This window comes from Doryrhamphus excisus, linkage group LG16 (genome assembly GCF_037039965.1).
Source record: "Doryrhamphus excisus strain RoL-2023G ecotype Guam linkage group LG16, RoL_Dexc_Guam_v1.1, whole genome shotgun sequence".
NCBI lineage: Eukaryota > Metazoa > Chordata > Actinopteri > Syngnathiformes > Syngnathidae > Doryrhamphus > Doryrhamphus excisus.
In genome coordinates, this window is record NC_136372.1 from 1854702 (window position 1) to 1875322 (window position 20621).

Below are 20621 nucleotides of genomic sequence, written 5' to 3' on the forward strand. Positions count from 1 at the left end.
GTCGACTAACAACCGCGCTATCCGTCCATTAGCAAGCTTTTCAACGAGACGCGTGTTGGCGAGACGAAAGAAAGCGAGGCTCAGTCATTGTTGAGGTTTACTTTACCGGGCTGTGCTCCAACGTTGGCGAGGTTGGGAAGAAAAGAGCTCAGGTGTTTACATAACAAGCGTGGACTTTTTGTATATAGCGGAAGACTGGAACCACGTTCCCACTCTTGCGTCATCATGTTTGGTTGCAAACGTGAGAACGGGAGATGCCTTTTAATTTGTCCCACAGGGGGACATTTCAACATCGCTTATGAAGAAACCAATGTGGAGCATCTCAGGAGCTTGTTTTGGTTTGTCCTGGCTTCAATTAGCGAGTGGATCACAGCCACAGTGACCCCCTTCCCTTCTTCCATCTCTGCTTAGTAAGGTTCTTGATGCTCCTAATGGGGCCTATGTGGTTTGGCTAATCTCATTAGCAAAGACTCCTGCAGGCCTTTTCATTACGGCTACATTTCTAACTCCTCCACTCCCAGACCAAAGAAGGTTCCATGCACATTATCTCCATCCCATCATCCTCCACCGAGCCTACCTTGCAGCAACAATCTACTGTAAGACGCCAGAAGAAAAAGAGGCTTTTGGCGGATCGATAAATCTATTTGCGCTCAGTTCTTCTCCCACCTCGCCACTGCTGATGCACTCACATTGTCTTTACGCCGGGGGATTGAACCAGAGTGGGAGGAGTGCAGCAAAAGGCCAAGCAAACACTGCCGCCCCGCCTCCACCCCACCCCAAGCGTGCACCGAGATCATCGGCGATCGCTAATCAAATAACCGCAAACCTCATCTCTTTTCTCTTCCTGTTCCAGGATTGGACGTGACCAATTTAACCGTCGAGCCCCCCCAATCACAGGCTCGGCAGCGCATGGAGGGAAGCGTTTAGCCGGGGGTCCGTAACATAGCGGCTCTATCTATGCAGAAATCTAATAACTGTGAAGTCGCAATGTTGTTTAGCGAGAGCAACTTAAGGTGCTACACAAGGTGTGTGTTTGTGTGTGTGTGTGTTTCTGTGTGTGTGTGTGTGTGTGGTTTCTATTATGACTCACCCAGGGAGAGTTCTATGCTTGTTATTTAAGCCTGGTGTTTTATTGAAAATGCTACAATCAATTGTTCCCTGTTTAGCGTCAAAGGACTGATTCCTGCTTGCAGACACGGACGGACGGACGGGCGTGGCGCTTTTAGATACGCCGCACACGGAGCGCCACCACGGGGATGCTCGGCAAAGTCCAAAGTAGACGAGGAGGTTGTTTAGATTGCCTTATCAAAAAGTCGGATCCGCTCGTAGCCGTTCCCACAACGCCAACAACATCCGAGGATTTACCTCCTTGGCTTTCCTGACCACGTGCGAGATGGCTGGAGACGCCAGGAGAGGAGGAGGCCAGCTCCTCAAGCTTCACAGGGGTTCTTCTAAACCAGGGGTCGGCAACCTTTACTATCAAAAGAGCCATTTTTATTCCCTCGATCACTAAAGAAAAATAGACTGGAGCCGCAGAACATGATGTAAAAACATCTATGTAGATAAATTTAAAATGTAGATTAATTTAGATTAATTTAGATAATTTAGATTAATTTAGATTAATTTTTTTATCTAACAAGTTTTAACAGCAGAATACAATAAATTGATGTGTGATGGATGCCAACTCATTGGGTCATGATAGTATCATCTTGATTAAACCTCAAAAGACGCCTGAAGAAATGGGCAGCCAATTGCGAGTCTCCAAAGATTTTGATTGACTGCCAGATTTGGAGGGAAAAAGTAGTTCAGAGGAGAAAAAGTCTTTTTTTTTGTTGTTGCAAAAAATCATTACAAAGATGCGTATATTCCCCCCCCCCCCAAAAATACTTGAGCGTTGCAAAGGGAGCCACAACAAAGAGGCTTAAGAGCCACATGCGGCTCTGGAGCTGTGGGTTGCTGACCCCTGTTCTAAACTGATGGGGTTTATGTTCTGGGGTTTTGTTCCTGGGGAACAATTACCGCTGGGTTCCATATTGTAGTGAAATCAGTTTGGTATTTTTCCGTCTAAAAAAAAAAAAAAAGACCAATAGCGCATGCTAACGATGTGGTCTTGAATCCAAAGTGCTTCCTTGTTAGCCTCACAAGTTGCGACAAAGCATGCTCGTTGTTATTGTACAGCGTTTCCTACTTCTTAGAAGCGGCTGGAATCCAATCTTCTTCCGACTCGTTGGGATAATTGCTGCTTCGATTGATTTTGAATAATTGCTGACTCGACATGGCTGCCGTAGTCCGGTCCCTGCTAGCGCCGTTCTGATTGGATCCCATCCAATCTTTCAGCGATCTAATGCTACGTTATCAAAATCGGCTACATTAGCTTGAAAATAACACAAACGTCATGAAGGATGTTTTTTGAGTTTGCGCACACCAACACTCGTATTACCAAAAATGGTAGACATATTCCACGTAAATAAGGCATAACATAGACCCCCCCCCCCAGCTAGCATTGGAAGAGTTCTGTGGATGGCCTACTGTACTACCTGTGGTGGCTCGTGTCTCATTAATGGAACATTACTGGCCTCTAGTGACCAAAGTAGCTTACCACATATTGTGTCTTTGAATGCAACTTCTGAATGCTGTAAGTTCAGGCCAAGGTGAAGTCAAAAAAAATTTTGCCCCCAAATTTTTTTTTTTTACGAATAAGCTATAATCAACCATAAAATTACCATTACCAAAATGAAAATTACCATTACCATAAAATGGTGCTTTAGGACTTTAAGATCTTGAAGGTCGCCTGGCTCAAAGGTAACTGTTTTTGGTCGCAGTTCTCGCCTGGTTTTGAATGTTTAATGAGTCTCCTTCAAGGGCACACGGTGGCTCCTCGCAAGTTATCTCAAGAGCTTTGTGTTTACTCCATCCCCGCTTTGAAAGAATAACAAGTCAGGGCGATAGGCGCACCGCCGGCGCACCACGCGCTCTTGGCTTTAAGAGCATCATCTTATTTAGCGGCCGTAATGAAGGTCTGCTCTGCTCGTGTTTGTGGCTGCTGACCTTTTCAGCGGAAGTGTGCGGGGTGGGACCGGGCGGTATCGATCCGGACTGGAGTAAACACAAGTGGGCTTCAGCAGGCAAGCGCTGCTATCTCATTAACGCAGGTGCCCCCCGCTCCCCCGAACCCCCGGCCCCATTCAATTTGCCACTTGTGAATTAACTACACGAGTGCTTTCCCCAGCCGCCGCGCACCCGGCTTGTTTGAAAACGCTTTTAATTGGCCACAGCAGTGTCCTGGCACGGCCCCCACAGGGGCGTCACCCCAATAGCAAAGCCTCGAACGGCGATCGTGGTTATTATTCATCGAAGCGCCACGCTGCACAAAACGTCGTATGCTCCCACGGATATCTCAGCACGATCGGGACTCTTGTGTTCAATCGCTCCCAATTTGTATCCGTGACCTTGAGTCCCCTGGAGGCTCGTCTCCTTCAAACACGCGTACCAGGGCGGACATATTTACAGTACAGCGCCAAACGCCCACCAGCTGAATCTTTATTCACTTTCAGGCCTTCAGGCGGCAAAACACCCACACTGTTTGTTGCCAGGAAGCGTGGAGGAAGTCGCAGTCGCCATATCACAAATACTCTCAGCTTCCTGGTGGGAAGACCCATGCTGTCGCAGGGAGTGTTTCCAACAAGGAATACTAGTGGATAGTACAACAAAGAATAGTAGTGGTGTTCAAAGTGTGGCCCGGGGCGACATTTTCAGACTGTGAATTATTATTATTATTATTTTTCTATCAATTCTTGACGGATTTTAAAGTATGATTAAACAAGAAAATATAAAAAGAGCAGTCATTTGAGTAGGATAAAGTAGAAATATTAGAAGTCAGAATAAAAAAATTCTAGCATTATACAAAACATTTTGAGCAAAACGTAATACGATTAGGAAGAAAAATAGAATTTTCACAAAAAAATTCTGCAATAATTTTAAAAATTGAATTTTTTTTTTGTGGAAACACCACTTTGTACAACATCAGGCTTTGCTACACATCTTAAAATGCAGGCTGGTGCTCTGCCAACTATCTGTCCATTGCGACGGACAGCCATGTAGCATTGCCGAGCTATGCTAATGCTAATTACTTTCTCTGGTAGCTAATTATATTTGTACAAAGGAGTAATTCTGGTGCTAATTAATTAGCTTTTTGGGGAAAGTAACTGGTAATTACAACTAATTGCTTCTTTAAAGTGTTTTGGCTAACATTGGTGACGTAGGGTATCTGCTACGTAGGATAGAGTTATAGTGATAGTAATAATAATAATCCCTCATTTATCATGGATAATTGTTTCAAACTCGACCGTGACATGTGAACATCCACCAAGTTTGATTCCTTATTTAGAAATTGAATGTTTTTGTCGTTTTTAGCGCATAGGAAACCTATTTACAACTTTTTAAATACACTATTAGAGCCCTCTAGACATGAACTAGCACCCCTATAGTCACCTTTACACTTGTATTACCCAAATAAGAAATGAATCTATTTTTGAAAAGGTGACGTAGAATTCAAAGTGGTGAGGGCCGACTTGACGTATAAAATTAGCATTAGCAAATTTAGCATTAAAGCTAAAGTGTGTTCCCAGCACTACTAAATGCACTTTTAAATGTTTAAATTCCAACTTTTGAAGATCCAAAGTTGGTGAAAAGTCTCATCGTAGGGAAGCCTTAAAGTCAAGTATGAAGGGTGCGAAAGCAGCGTTTAAGGCCCTAAAAGCAGACGGCAGACTGCAGTCCCATTTATGCGCCCCGCCTGAAGCGCCATTTATCTTTAATATTGCTTCTGGGAGAATTTGTCAGACCGGACCGGGTGATGTCAGCGTGTTTTTCTGCTGTTATTGTTGTTATTGGTGGGGGGGGTCACCGTGTTCAAGAGATGAGACAAATGGGTGTAACCGTCTCCCATCACCCGCCTGTTGTCCTCACGTTATGTGGTGACGGCGCCCGCGGCGACGCTCACGTGCGCATTGCGATGCAATTAGAGTGTGTAAAGAGCGATGCCTCCGACTCGTCTCTTGTGGCAACTTCACATTAATTGAAGCACATGAAAGCTCCGCCGTGCACAGATTGGCTTTCGTCAAAGTTTTTCCCTCTCCTGAGTGTTTGGAAACGAGCCAGGAACATCGTTGACACTCTGAAGCCGAGATCGGGGAAAAAATGACTTGGAGTATTTATTCCAGCTTATTCCGGATGACTTCAACTTGCTGTTTAGAAGGGAGGATGCGGAGGTCAAGCGGCGACAGTACATTATCTTCCCAGCACACCCCTCTCTGTCGTATGCGTTACTGATAAGCACACAAAGCATCATGGCGTCGCCGCCTTCGCCGCCATTGCCGCCGCCGCTGCACTTTTATCTTGCCTGGCTTACGGTTTCACGTGCTGGCAACGCGCCTGCTGGCTGCGTATTGCGCTATCTGTCAAAAACAAGAAGTGCTTCCCTGGCTTCCCTTCCTTTCCCCGACTCCAAATCAAAGGTGGCGTCAAGGTGAGAGAAGATTACAGCAACCTTTTCCAGCCTTGCTCTTCCTTTTGCCGTGCCCTGCCCCCCCCATATTAGGCCCGAAAAGATTTTGATTTTAGTGCTTTACTTCCTTTTGAGTTCCCTCTTTTTATCCGTCGTGTTAGTTGGAACCCAGACCTAAATTCTAGGTCAAGCTGTTTCCACAGCGGAGCTCAAACCAAGCTGATAACGACAATGTGGAGCTGTCCATCAGCACCCGGATTTACTGTCGTTTCAGATTTTCAGTCAATTTCAATGTCGCACTTGTGGGTGGAAATTTTACACGTAACTTTATTTGGCTATTTTGTGCACGGTGGCACGGTGGGGGTCCAGGAGCGCCCCCCTCCCAACCTGATGGCGGCTGGTTGGATCGACCCATTTCTCAGTTATTCCAACCTTTTATTCCACATTTCGGATCAGATTCAGCATTCCCACACAATTCCTACTGGCATTGCTTTGTGTAGATCGCGGGGGGGGGGCGCATTGATTTAAGAAAATTGACGGGGGGGCCAGACTATATATGTATTTTACACGTAACAGTCCACCTGGAATTATTATGTCTGTAAAAGTGTAATGTAGTGTAGTATTATTATTATTATTATTATTATTATTATGTGCTTGTATCACTTTTTTCAGGATCAAATAACGGAAATTAATTAAATTAATGAATTAAACGGCTACTTCACCCAACAAAAGGTTGGCTCAAGCCGTGATGCCAGGTTGTTAAGTTTAAATAAAATACCTTTGGAAAGAACCGGCGGGCCATATTCAAACACTTGGCGGGCCAGATGTGGCCCCCGTGCCGTAGTTTTCCCACCCCTGATCTAGCTTATTTACATTAGTCAACTGATACCTCCTGTAGCGTAAGATAAGACGTTTTAGGTCGTCTGATGAACACTAGCGCAGACGTGTGCTAATGGGAACAAATGGGAACGTCGCTTCCGAAGCAAATTGGAAGAGGTTGGAATCTCCATCCGTTGGGTGACTGTATGTTTAAAATAATCTGATCCAGTATGCACTCCCTCATCCTGGGAATTGGGCAAAGCTTGAATATTTCATTTCTGCATGAAAGGCGGAGAGGAGGCTTGTCTTATTCCGTGGAGGGTGTAGAGGTGTCACAGAGGAGGAAGCCGAGGTGGAAGGAAACTTAAAGTAAACAAAGAGGAGGCAGCACGGGGAGGGGCGGGGGGCAGAGGAGATGGGGGGGCGACATTTAAGGCAAGGAAACACGGCGCCTCGCCGCACTTTAACTTGAACAAAGCAGCGAGAGAAACCTGGATGAGATGTTGAGCTCCTGTCAATAATTGATCACGCTCAACATCTCGCTGTAGTCGTCGTCTTGCAAGGCGCTCACGTTTATGAATAATGGAGGGGGATGGGCGGGGGTGTGTGTGTGTGGGGGGGGGCAACTCACAGCGATACTTTCAATCGGCTCGCAAACACACAATAATCATTTCCACATTGCTACAGCCGACGTTTGTTTTGACATGGCATCCCTATCTTGTCTTTACAACGCCACAAGATAAGGAAACAGGAAGCCGCCATCAAACACTGGAATATGGAATATGGAATATGGAATATGCAACCGCTACAGGGAAACTAGACCCTGTGGGTTGTGCTCTAAATGCTTTAAGACATGCTAGCATACAAGGAATCCACAAATGCTCGATGTTTACCTGCATTCAATATTTTGCTTGTCCTTTCTGCTTATGGCGGCCATCTTTTTTTTATAGATCTTGGTCATAATTCATAACTATGAAAAGGTGCGTACCAAATCGGGTGCTGTTTTGTCCCAAGACCTTTAAGTTACAGTTGGTATTTTATAAATACTAACGCGTCAGAAATTAGAAGTTAATCCAATTTAAGGCGGACCCCTGGTGGGCCGTGATGGTACTGCAGGTGCTACTGCATTTTTGCAAATATTTTTTTTAAAATGATTTTTATTGTAAAATATTTATTGCACGATTTAAAAAAAACATTTGTAGGCCTAAGTAATAATTATTAATAATAATAATTATTATTAACGATTGAGTGTTATTGACCTGTCAAAATATTTTAGGAACCTTATACAGTTTATGATTGGAACGTAGCTCTCTGGTCATCATGGCAGTCTTGAATGCTTATGTTATGCTTAGTTATGAAAAGTATGAGTATTAATATTTAATAATATTATTATAATATTTAATAATTAATTACATTAAAAGTTTGGGCTTCCTTTATCCCCCTGCTTTCATTGAAATCCTGAATCTTTATAATAATAAAATAATAATAAAAAAAATAATAAAGATAATAATGATGCTAATATAATAATATATAATACAATAATATAATATAATATTATTTTATTATAAAATAATATTTTATATTATTATTATTATTATAAGTTAATGACTATTAACTTAAAATAATAATAATAACATTATTATTATTTTTATAATAAAAATAATAATGCTATTATTATTATTTTTATAATAAAAATAATAATAATGTTATTATTATTTTAAGTTAATAGTCATTAAATTATTGATTAATTATATAAGTATAGTAATAATAATTTATTATTATTAAGTGCTCTGACAACGCAGCATTTCTTCTATTTACTGTTTATAGGACAAAGGTGGGCCGCGGTCATTTTTTTTATTATTTTCAAGTGGGCCCTGAGTTGGTAAAATTTTGGACCCCCTGCAGTAGGGGATCATGTTTGGACTTACTTCCCCCCCCCTTTTATGTGCAGCCGTTCAGGACAGTTGCTTCCACACACAACCGCAGTTAGCAAGCTAGCAGGTTAGCAGGTTCAAAGTCGTCATTCAGTCTAGTCTGCCCATCAGCCTCAACTTCTAATGTCCCATTTGCAAACTTTCTGCTTGTTTTTCTTTTTTATTTGCATGCTGATGTTTGCAGTCTGGAGTTAAATTGCGTCCCCCTTTAGCGGCGCGTGGAGCGCTCTTGTTATTCATGACTCATGGAAGTGTGTGTGCTCTCGCTCTCGCTCTCGAGCTGAGAGAGCAAAAGCCCAACAAATATGTTGTCGTTCCGGCTCAAACGACACCCCGGACCCTCCCGTGTTGTCTCCCCGTCTTCACGCTCTCCAGTCAAATTGCACTCCAAGAGATGGCGGCGTGCAACATTTGCGAGATGGATGCCGACGCAGAGTGATTCCCCGGCACTTGGAAGCTCGTCTGCATTGTAACTTTGCACAGGTGGCGCTAGCTCATTACTCCGTGGTCCCATGGGTGTCTTTAGCGGGCGTGGGGAAGTATGGACCCCCCCCTTGTTAGCACGTCTTCTGCTGTACCATGCAATACTTGTGTGGGTCAACAAGACATGTGGGAGGATGTAATGCAGGGAAACCAGGAAGTGAAACGGCGAAACAAGCTAGCTGGCGAGTAAAAGCAAAGACGGGACTCCTGAGTAGTCGGGGCAGACGTACTTGACTATAAAAGTGAAGCATGGAGGCTGTGCTCTACAAGCAAATGAGCTGGAATCCACCAGGTTTGGTCTGTGTCGTGCTGCTTTGACATTTGTGTGGGAAGAGCAACATTTGCCCCCCCCAGAGGTTGCTGAGAAGGTCATGGAGCCAGATGTTGGAGGCACTGACTCATCGGTAGGAGTCTTTCCTCCCTGCAAGCTCATTTTCACTTCCATGGTGATGGCTTTCCTTTTCTTTGGCACACAGGCAGCACGAGGCAAACACTGGACTCCAGTTTCACGGACTCGCATGTACTCGACCAAGACTTTAGTTTCACTTGCTCACGGGTTGACAAACACTGGAGTTTCACATTGACTCATGATTTGACCAAGACTCGAGTTTCAGCGACTCAGGGTTGCTCGACAAAGACTCGGCTTTCACTGACTCAGTTTGCCGAAGTCTCGAGTTTCACTCATTCAAAGGCACTCGATGAAGACTCAAGTTTGACTGACTCACAGGTTGACAAAGAATCAAGTTTGACCGACTCACAAGTTGACAAAGACTCAGGTTTGACTGACTCGCAGGTTGACAAAGACTCAAGTTTGACTGACTCACAGGTTGACAGAGACTCAAGTTTGACTGACTCACAGGCACTCGACGAAGACTCAAATTTGACCGACTCACAGGTTGACAAAGACTCAAGTTTGACTGACTCACAGGTTGACAAAGACTCAAGTTTGACCGACTCACAGGTTGACAAAGACTCAAGTTTGACCGACTCACAGGTTGACAAAGAGTCAAGTTTGACCGACTCACAGGTTGACAAAGAGTCAAGTTTGACCGACTCACAGGTTGACAAAGACTCAAGTTTGACTGACTCACAGGTTGACAAAGACTCAAGTTTGACTGACTCACAGGTTGACAAAGACTCAAGTTTGACTGACTGACTCACAGGCACTCGACAAAGACTCAAGTTTGACTGACTCACAGGCACTCGACGAAGACTCAACTTTGACCGACTCACAGGCACTCGACGAAGACTCAAATTTGACCGACTCACAGGTTGACGAAGACTCAAATTTGACCGACTCACAGGTTGACAAAGACTCAAGTTTGACTGAGTCACAGGTTGACAAAGACTCATGTTTGACTGACTCACAGGTTGACAAAGACTCAGATTTGACTGACTCACAGGTTGACAAAGAGTCAAGTTTGACCGACTCACAGGTTGACAAAGAGTCAAGTTTGACCGACTCACAGGTTGACAAAGACTCAAGTTTGACTGACTCATGACTCCTCATCATTGACTCGAGTTTCACTGACTCCCGTGCTGACCATGCTTCAAATTTCACCGAGTCTCGGGTACTCGACAAAGACTCAAGTCTCACTGACTCACTTTCTGCGTGTGTGCTTTGTGATGAGTGAGTGAGATTGAGGCAAACATTGCATTCTTGTTTTGGCCTATTTGTCTGCTAGCCTGTAACGTTATTACATTAATAATCAATTTGTTGAATTTTTTTAAATATTTTGTAGCTCATGCTAGACGGCAAACTTCATAGAAAATGAATAAAACCCCTCCCAGCATTTTGCTTTGACGTTATTTAGCCAGATTTTGGAAAGATTGTGATATCCCAATGGGGGGGCTAGCTCCGCCCCTCATCATGTATTCCTGGGATGAGGAGCAAACCATGTGAATAATTAACATCAACAGATTGGATTCTCACGGCGTCTGTTCGTGCTTTCACCCGGCCGCTCGGTTTCCAGAGTCCGGCAACCTATCAAACGCCATGCTGAGTTGTCGTGGTAACGCTCCAGGTGGTTGGACACCTTCCCTGCGTGCCGCGCTGACACTTTGTCCCTCGCTAATTCCGTCCAAATATTCCTCTGCACGTCAGCTGCCAGGACGTGACGGGGCGCCCCCCCCCCCCCCCCCACTCTCTGGGGAGGTGTCCGTCCTGTCCGCCTTTGACTTTGAGTGGAGTCCATCTGCCACCGCTCACCGCTTCCTTTTGATTTGGATGTGAAACAGAAGGATTACAGACGCCAGCTTTGATAGTTGCTTTGCTTTTTCCCAGCATGCCCTGGACTTGGGGTGCGGAGCTCTGCATACATAATAATAATTAATATTATTATTATTAATAATAATTAATACTGCCAATAATAACAATTATTATTATTATTATTATTAATTATTATTAATAATAATAATTATTTATTATTATTATTATTAATAGTAATTATTATTATTATTAACTGTTCTATTTTTTCTATCTTTCACTCTTGACTAATAATAATACGCCACAATCTACCACCAAACATCAGTCTATTAATTATTAAAAAATCACGATCATGCAATAATCAATGTGTGATATTGCGAGGACCCCCCTCCCCCCCTTTTTTTATTGATCCATTTTAATGCCTGATTTAGCTAAAGGTATATTTGTTGACAAATATTATAATACATATTTCAAGACAAATCTGAAATTTATGACCACAAAAATAGCAATTTTTTTCCCCCTTAGATTGCACTTTTTTGCTAATTTTTCCAATGTAGCATTTGACTAAATTAAATTAAAAAAATTTAATGTAAAAAATATACAAAATAAAAAAAAAATGTAAATTATATCAGAAAGGCAGGAAGTGAACAAATATAACAGTTATAGATTGTAAAAGTACCAGATGGAGGGGTAGGATTTAATAAGCTGTGCTTCTTCCTACTCCTTTTGGACATGTGGAACTGGGAACTGATTATGTGATGCATTCAATTGTAATCTGATGCATGTTGAAATGAAATTAAACCATTACCATAAATCATTACTTTATTGTTGATGATGCATTTCCTCGGGAATCTAACCTTGACTAGAACTACGACCGTCACAGTGTAGGAACTCCAGATTGTGTTGGCATGTTTTTTTTGCAGAATCAAACGCTGACTTTTCCATTTATTAATTTTTTTCAAATTCCCCTTTCATGATTAAAAATCAGAATTAAAATATTTCTGTAATCAGATATTGTTTCTGCTTCAATTGGGCGACCGCGTTAGGCTTGGCGGATATCGATTTGTGTGTGTGGGGTTGCGTAGCCAGCCGCTGCAAAACGACACGTTGCTTTTAATTACACCATCTTTGTGTCGCAGGTGACGGCGGCCGCGTGCGTTGTCGGCGATTAATGAGTCTGACAATGAATGGCGGTTCTGAGCTGTGATTGAAGATTGACAGTGCGGTGCCGCCATCGGTGTACTGTATAGAACACTGTATACTGAATACTATACTATACTATACTGAATACTGTATAGAACATGCATGTTCTAGAATGGAGCCGGCGCTGCTTCGTTCGATGTGCCACTCAACCAGGCTTCAAACCCCACAGACGAGTGGAAACGCGGAGAGAGGATAACGGCGCTAACTAATGGAGCGTCGCGCGTACAGCACGCTGTTGCATAATTAGCTAAAGCTGCACACGTTAATATTTCATGTCGTGTTCAGATGGGTAGGGGATTTTTGAAAGGCCCGTTGGGATGCTTTGTTTCTCTGCATGTCAGTGAATGGAGCACAACCAGCGTGGCTGCTGATGTCAACACAATCCGCTTGGATTCCTGTTTTCTGTTGTTTGGTTCCAGTATTTGGTGTAATAAGCTACCAATCACTAATATGGTACTCACCCCTGCTACCACCAACTCGGTATTAAAAGGAAACCAGCTAACAATTGCCCAACTGTGGCTCTAATTAATTATGTACATATACATGGATTAGCATTTGATTATGTATTAGCATCCACGCTATGGAAAAAGCAACAGATCAGCTCCTTTCCTCTTCCTACCTGAGCTGAGGTTCCACACTCGGGTTGCCAAAGACCGACTTAACCAACTTTCAATTTGATGGACTCCAGTTTCACTGACTCGCATGTGCTCGCCGAAGACTTGAGTTTCACTCGCTCACGGGTTGACACAAACTGGAGATTCACGCTGACTCTCGATTTGACCAAGACTCGAGTTTCAGCGACTCAGGGTTGCTCGACTCAGCTAAGACTCTGACTCAGTTTGTGAAAGACTCGAGTTTCACTCATTCAAAGACTCAAGTTTGACTGACTCACAGGTCGACAAAGACTCAGGTTTGACTGACTCACAGGTCGACAAAGACTCAGGTTTGACTGACTCACAGGTTGACAACACTCAGGTTTGAACGACTCACAGGTTGACAAAGACTCAGGTTTGAACAACTCACAGGTTGACAAAGACTCAGGTTTTAACGACTCACAGGTTGACAAAGACTCAAGTTTGACTGACTGACTCACAGGTTGACAAAGACTCAAGTTTGACTAACTCACAGGTTGACAAAGACTCAAGTTTGACTGACTGACTCACAGGTTGACAAAGACTCAAGTTTGACTGACTCACAGGTTGACAAAGACTCAAGTTTGACTGACTCTCAGGTTGACAAAGACTCAAGTTTGACTGACTGACTCACAGGTTGACAAAGACTCAAGTTTGACTGACTGACTCACAGGTTGACAAAGACTCAAGTTTGACTGACTCACAGGTTGACAAAGACTCAAGTTTGACTGACTGACTCACAGGTTGACAAAGACTCAAGTTTGACTGACTCACAGGTTGACAAAGACTCAAGTTTGACTGACTCTCAGGTTGACAAAGACTCAAGTTTGACTGACTGACTCACAGGTTGACAAAGACTCAAGTTTGACTGACTCACAGGTTGACAAAGACTCAAGTTTGACTGACTCACAGGTTGACAAAGACTCAAGTTTGACTGACTGACTCACAGGTTGACAAAGACTCAAGTTTGACTGACTGACTCACAGGTTGACAAAGACTCAAGTTTGACTGACTCACAGGTTGACAAAGACTCAAGTTTGACTGGCTCACAGGTGCTCGCCAAAGACTCAGGTTTCACCGACTCACGACTCCTCATCATTAACTCGAGTTTCACTGACTCTCGTGCTGAACAAGCCTCAAATTTCACCGAGTCTGGGTTACTCGACAAAGACTCGAGTCTCACTGACTCACTTTCTGCGTGTGTACTTTGTGATGAGTGAGTCTCGTAAATGGTAGTGCCTGATTGACTTCAATGACCGACTCCTGAGAAGCCGAATGAGTAAAAGGATTCGTGTTTTCATTGTGGTTTTGTATGGGAAAAATCCAATTTGTTTTGTTCGGACCTTCTTTGACTTGGATTCATCCATTTTTCATCTTCTGTCTGCTCTCCCTACAGCGTGTTGGTTAGCGGGAGCTAGCTGGAGCTAATCACTGATTAGCTTACGTGCAGACACGTGTCAGGCTGTTTCCGTTTAGACGAGCGGGTAAATAAACACGGAGGATATGCACGCTCACACGCGGGTGTTTGACGGCATTACCCCCCCCTCTCAGTCGAGGCTAATTAAACATTTAATCTGGTTGCAGCAGCGCATCCTTCAAGCGGCGAGCATGTAAATGACGCATATTTCAAAGCGCCGATGCCTGTTGCTTCACCGATCAGCACTGACTGCACATAGCGCCACCTCGCTTTGGGTCTCACGAACGTGGGACGTCTCTTAGTCCTCGTACGGGTCCTTCGCCAGACTGTTATTATAAAACTTGGAGTCGAACAGCTGCAGCAGAAATGCAAAAAAAAAAAACAAATCTCAGGAGAGATGAAAGGGCACCGCAGCACAACATCTGCCGACCAAGTCCGACTCCTCAGCAACATGGCCGACACAGCCAAGCCACTCGCTCGTCAAATTAGCAGAATTGACCAGCTTTCTGTTTGTCATAATAAACGCCAACCCTAACCCTAAGAGAAAATAGCAGACATATTTGGCAATGAAGGCATGTGTGTTTCCTTATACAGTCGTCCCTCGTTTATCACAGTTAATTGCTTCCAAACCCGACAGTGATAAGTGAATTTCAGCAAAGTAGCGTTCCTAATTTTTTAAACTGAATATTTTTGTACTTGGAGCATAGAAAACCAGTTTGAGACCTTCTAAATGTTTTTTTTTGGCACTATTAGAGCCCTCCAGACATAAAATAGCATCCCTATAGTCGCTTTTTACGCTTGTATAAATAACAGGTCTTAAACATAAATGCGATATTAGTCCATGTTAGCATTGACTGTTGCACTCTCCATACTGCTAACCTCGCTAACACTCAGAAAACTATACAGTACTTTCACTTTCACTTTGCCAGGTGGACCCAAAGTCAGACATTGTACTGCATTAAATATGTTCTCAGGGATTTCTTTTTGTATTTTTATTCATTTAGTCGTTTTTATCATTTAATTTGGGCAAGAATATGTACATAATATGTTGCTAATACATGCATAATAATAATAATTCAACCACAAAAGTGATTGTGAATTATTTTTTTGAAGAACCGCAATAGAAGAAAATGTGATGATGGTGGATTTCATGGTCTTTAGAAGACTTTATCGCCGCATCTTTTCCATGAGCACATTTTCACTTTCACTTTTATTCATTTTATCTGGAGTGCTCCTGCTCAAGCGTGAAATTTCTACTTTGGTTGTTTATTATTTGGGGATTTTCCTGGATTATCCCGGAGACCCACAAAACCCCAGCATGAACATATCAGGAATTTCGGAATCACGTGCGTCATAAAGCCCCTTAAACTAAACGTTTTTTTTTTTTTTTTTTCATGGTCGGTGTCCTGTTTGGAGCGTGATAAAGCAGCTTTAGCGTCGCATTTGTGCCGCCGTGTCTCTGCACGGCTACGACCTTTTGTCTCCTCCACGTCGCCGATCCGCCCGAGTGGCGACACGGACGCATCCAGCCGTGCCGGCACATCTTTGATTCTCCGAGGCGGGCCCGTGTTGACCCCTCCGCTTGCATTTTTAAACGCTTGCAGACAAGCTTTCCTTAAAGGACATTTTGGAGGAAACACGGCGCTCGGTCAGCCTGGTCGGGACCGTCATGCAAGGTCGAGTCTTGCTTGGAATCGAACTCGATGCTGTTTTCATCCGTCCTTAAAAAGTCGGACTGACTTTGAAGATTATTTGCTGTCTTTATCTCTGACTGTTTTAGAATTTTAAGATGTGTAGTGAAGCCTGGAAACCCAAATAAAAAGATTGTTGTCACATTTCGGTGGTCTACCGATGACACGTGACTGATTCCCGATTCCCCATCCCGCCTCATGAAGTGTTTGGCGGTGAAGTGAGCCGTCACGATCATACTTGACTTGCTGCTAGCTGTAGCATTTTGGCTAAGAGTACACAAATGTCCCCAAGGATGTCCATTTTTGAGCCTGATGAGGGTGTCGCACTTCCTGTGAGTCTTGAATCAGTCATCCGGCCCCGCAGCCACGTCTCTCTTTGATTGTCGCCACCTTTCAACGCGGTCCAGGAGCGTCACCGGGGACCACGATGCCGGCCAATTAGAATCTCATCTGTGTTAAAGCCACGGATGACAAATCTAGTCATCGGTGTGTGTGTGTGTGTGTGTGTGTGTGTGTGTGTGTGTGTGTGTGTGCGTTTTGCATGCCGGACAGGCGCTTTACTTTGCTAGCTGGAGCATGTGACCTTCTGTATAGACGACATCGTCACGCACACACACACGCAAGGTCGACAAGCGCGTCGCAGGCGGGTTTGATTGCTGATGCGTGCAGACTCGTGCAGCCTCGTGTCAGCTCTCATTCTCTCATGAGGACAAAACCAGGCCAAGCTGTCATGGCGCTCATTTCCATTTTGACACGTCTAGCTCGCTATTTACAATTGTTGGGAATAGAACAACTCATTGTCATATGTATTTGTAAAAAAAAAAAAATTAATTAAATGATTAAAAATATAATAATTTGCAAGTAATTTTGAACTATTTTTTATATTTTATTATTTATTATAATTATAAAAAAAAACAAAAATTATTATAGGATAAAAGCTTTTAAACACTACATATTTAGTGTAGCAATTCTGAATAATATGGAAATAAATTTGCATATTAAATATAATTTTGAACAATTTTATTGTTTTTTTTATATTTTATTATTTATTATAATTATTTTAAAAAACAAAAATTATTATAGGATAAAAGCTTTTAAACACTACATATTTAGTGTACCAATTCTGAATAATATGGAAATAAATTTGCATATTAAATATAATTTTGAACTATTTTATTGTTTTTTTATATTTATTTATTATAATTATTTAAAAAAAACAGAAATTATTATAGGATAAAAGCTTTTAAACACTACATATTTAGTGTACCAATTCTGAATAATATGGAAATAAATTTGCATATTAAATATATATTTTTTAAATTCACTTATATTTGATTTTGTGTATTACATTATTTTTTTTATCAATTAAAAAGTACACTTCTGAAAGTACAATTCTGAATAATATGGAAATAAATTTGCATATTAAGTATATTTTTTTTTAATTCACTTATATTTGATTTTGTGTATTACATTATTTTTTTATCAATTAAAAAGTACACTTAAAAATACAGTTATCTAGCTAGCTATCAAGGATTATAAACGCAGTATTAACTTTTTTTTAAAAAGTATTTCTCCAACAATGAACACTTGAACACAATACTGAAAGTATTCCAGAGAATGACATAAAATATGTAATGAAGTATTTCTACATAGTAGTATATGTAGTATTTCTACATGTACAGCATGTGAAGCAGTGATTGGGGCAGATTGTAAAGTATGATCACGCCCATTTTTGTGTAAACGTTGTCTAATTGAGTGAGTGGCGGTCAGAAGAGAAAACCGTGCTCGTGTTAAAAAGCTAAAAAAAAAAAAAAAACAAAAAAAACATGCCGCAGCGTTTGAGCTTGACTTTTGGGAAGTCTTAAAATAGTCCGTGGCCTCAGAGCTCATCATTATCATCTCTCCTCCGCTGACTCCACTTCTCTCTCGCCGCCCATCATCATCACCGCATCCCGCCTCTCCCTCCGTCTCTCCTCGTCCCGCCGCCGCCGACATGTGATTTATTTATTTATTTATTTATTCCCTCCGTAACGTCGTCGTCTTCACAAGAGCACCATTCAGAACGATGTCGGGTCACCGGGGTCATCCGGTGCATGTGTGGGTGGGTTAAAGGTGCTTTTAGCGTACCGCCGTATCGGCAGTGTGTGGAAAAAGAGGGTAAAAAAAGATGGCAGCACACGGTAAATATGCAGCAAAGCCGCCTCGGCCTGGCCTCCTTATCGGGAGTCTGAGAGGCAGTGACTTATTTATTTTGTCCTCCCATTTCGCAGCTGTCACCGTGTCACGGCGGCAAAGTAAAGAGGGGGGGGGGGGAATGAGCGAGGAGGAGAGGATTTGAATAGGACAGCCAGATGGGGGCGGGACTTGCCTTGACGGCGCTCGTCGACCCGCTGAAAGCCTCTTGGCACGGGAACACGACACACGGCGGCACAGAAAATAATTGTGGCGTCCGACGGTGAGCTCACTTGGGAAGACACTCTTCCGCCTCTTCTTGCCTGCCCCCCTCCAGGTGTGAGCCCACAATGGTGTATTATTCAGCATATCAGTCTTATATCACGGCTACAAATTGTCCATCCTGTGATTGGCGGGGGACCTCGCCCCACGACAAAAACTACAGTACTCTGAACTTGCGTTAGTACTGTTATGATACGTTATGATATGATACGTATTTTCACCTGATACGCCACCTTCAAGTACTCCCAAAAGGGGAGAAAAATATACTCGTATGTATGGAAACTTCTGGTCCACCACCTTGTTCACCATCGCTCTTTAAACCATTATAATGGGACCGTCTGGGGGAGTAGCTGAGTAGTCGATGGCGTCATAACGTAGCTTCTTGTGAAGCCCCTAAAAGGTTTTATTTCATTTTATTTACAAATTTGGGTAATAAGAGTTTAAAAGTCAATATAGGGGTGTTATTTCATGTCTAGAGGGCTCTAATAATGCTTAAATATTCATTCATTTTCTACCGCTTATCCTCACGAGGGTCGCGGGGGGTGCTGGAGCCTATCCCAGCTGTCTTCAGGTCAGAGGCAGGATACACCCTGGACTGGCGGCCAGCCAATCACAGGGCACATATAGACAAACAACCATTCACACTCACATTCATACCTATGGACAATTTGGAGTGGCTAATTAACCTAGCATGTTTTTGGAATGTGGGAGGAAACCGGAGTACCCGGAGAAAACCCACGCATACACGGGGAGAACATGCAAACTCCACACAGAGATGGCCGAAGGTGGAATTGAACTCGGGTCTCCTATTTGTGAAGCCCCTAAAAAGGTTTTATTTCATTTTATTTACAAATTTGGGTAATAAGAGTTTAAAAGTCAATATAGGGGTGTTATTTCATGTCTAGAGGGCTCTAATAATGCTTAAATATTCATTCATTTTCTACCGCTTATCCACACGAGGGTCGCGGGGAGAACTCCACACAGAGATGGCTGAGGGTGGGATTGAACTCGGGTCTCCTAGCTGTGAGGTCTGCGCGCTAACCACTCGACCACTGTGCAGCCCATCAAATAACCAAATTGATTAAAAAAAAAAAAGCTACCGAAACCATCAAAAGCCATGATGCCAGGTTGTATGTTAAGTTTGGCGGGCCGTATTTAAGCACTTGGTGGGCCGGATGTGGCCCCCGGGATGTAGTTTGCCTACCCCTGCTTTAGAATGAAAATGTGGCGGCGGCGGCGGGGGCGGCGGCGGCGGCGGCGGCGGCGGCGGCGGCGGCGGCGGCGGCGGCGGCGGCGGCGGCGGCGGCGGGGGGGCGGCGGCGGCGCCTCACATGCAAAAAAAACCAAACTTCCAGGTATATTGAATTGGAATATGGCCTGTGTCTAATTTCTCTGTCTGGAACTCATTAAGAGCTTCGTGCCGCTCGGCTCGCTTTGTGCTGATGGAACAACATGGCCGACAAGCACCGCTTGCACCCACAATGCTGAATCAGCACCCTGACACGCATCTTTTCGTTTTTTTTATCTTTCATTTTCTCTTGTGCTCTTATCGTTATCATTCTTTACTGTTCATAACTAAAGTAGTTATTGCATAAACTGTATTTTCCAGCGCTGCACAGTTAACGACTATTCCAGGAAGCGGGTCTTGGGGGGGGGGGGGGGGGCTAAGCACACGTTTCAGGCTCTAATCTACACGGAAACGGCGTTCAGCAGCTGGTCATTTCCATTTGGGCTAGCAATACGCTACGCTAAAAACGATCCCGATGATGTAATTGATGATGTAATTCGGCTTTGGCATCAACGGTATTTACCGCAGTGCTGTGAAGTTTAACACCTGAAACTCCTGTTGTGTTGAAAGCGATTGGCGCGGTCGGACAAGCCGTTTATACGCTCTAAAATCTCTCATCCAAAGCTATTTACTACCTAATGGACCCCCCCAACCCCCCCCCCCCCCCCCCCCTTCGTGATCTCTCACAGTTCCGTCCTAAAAGGCTCGTTAGCGGCGGGCGGGGATCGTGAAATCCGACATCAACCCTGCAAGGCCAGAAGAGAAGCGCTTTTAAAGCCGACGAGCCGTCGTTTCGGGTCCCGTGACCCGAAGCGGGCCGAGTCCATTACCTTTTGCGTTGCGGAGGGTTTTGGTGGCATTAGCCGGGATGTTCTCGTGGCGCTCGCCGTCTTTAAACGGATCAGCAGTTCCATCAGCCAGCATGGAAGCTTCTTAGCGGCCTTCACTTCCTTCAACTTTTTTTTTTTTTTCCCAAAAAAGCAAATGA

The 20621-nt window shown here is 43.5% G+C and overlaps 1 protein-coding gene across 3 annotated transcripts in view; it reads left to right on the top strand.

Annotated features, from left to right (window-relative positions):
- Positions 1-20621, top strand: part of asic2 (acid-sensing (proton-gated) ion channel 2) — a 153899-nt gene that overhangs the window by 90597 nt on the left and 42681 nt on the right. The window lies entirely within an intron of this gene.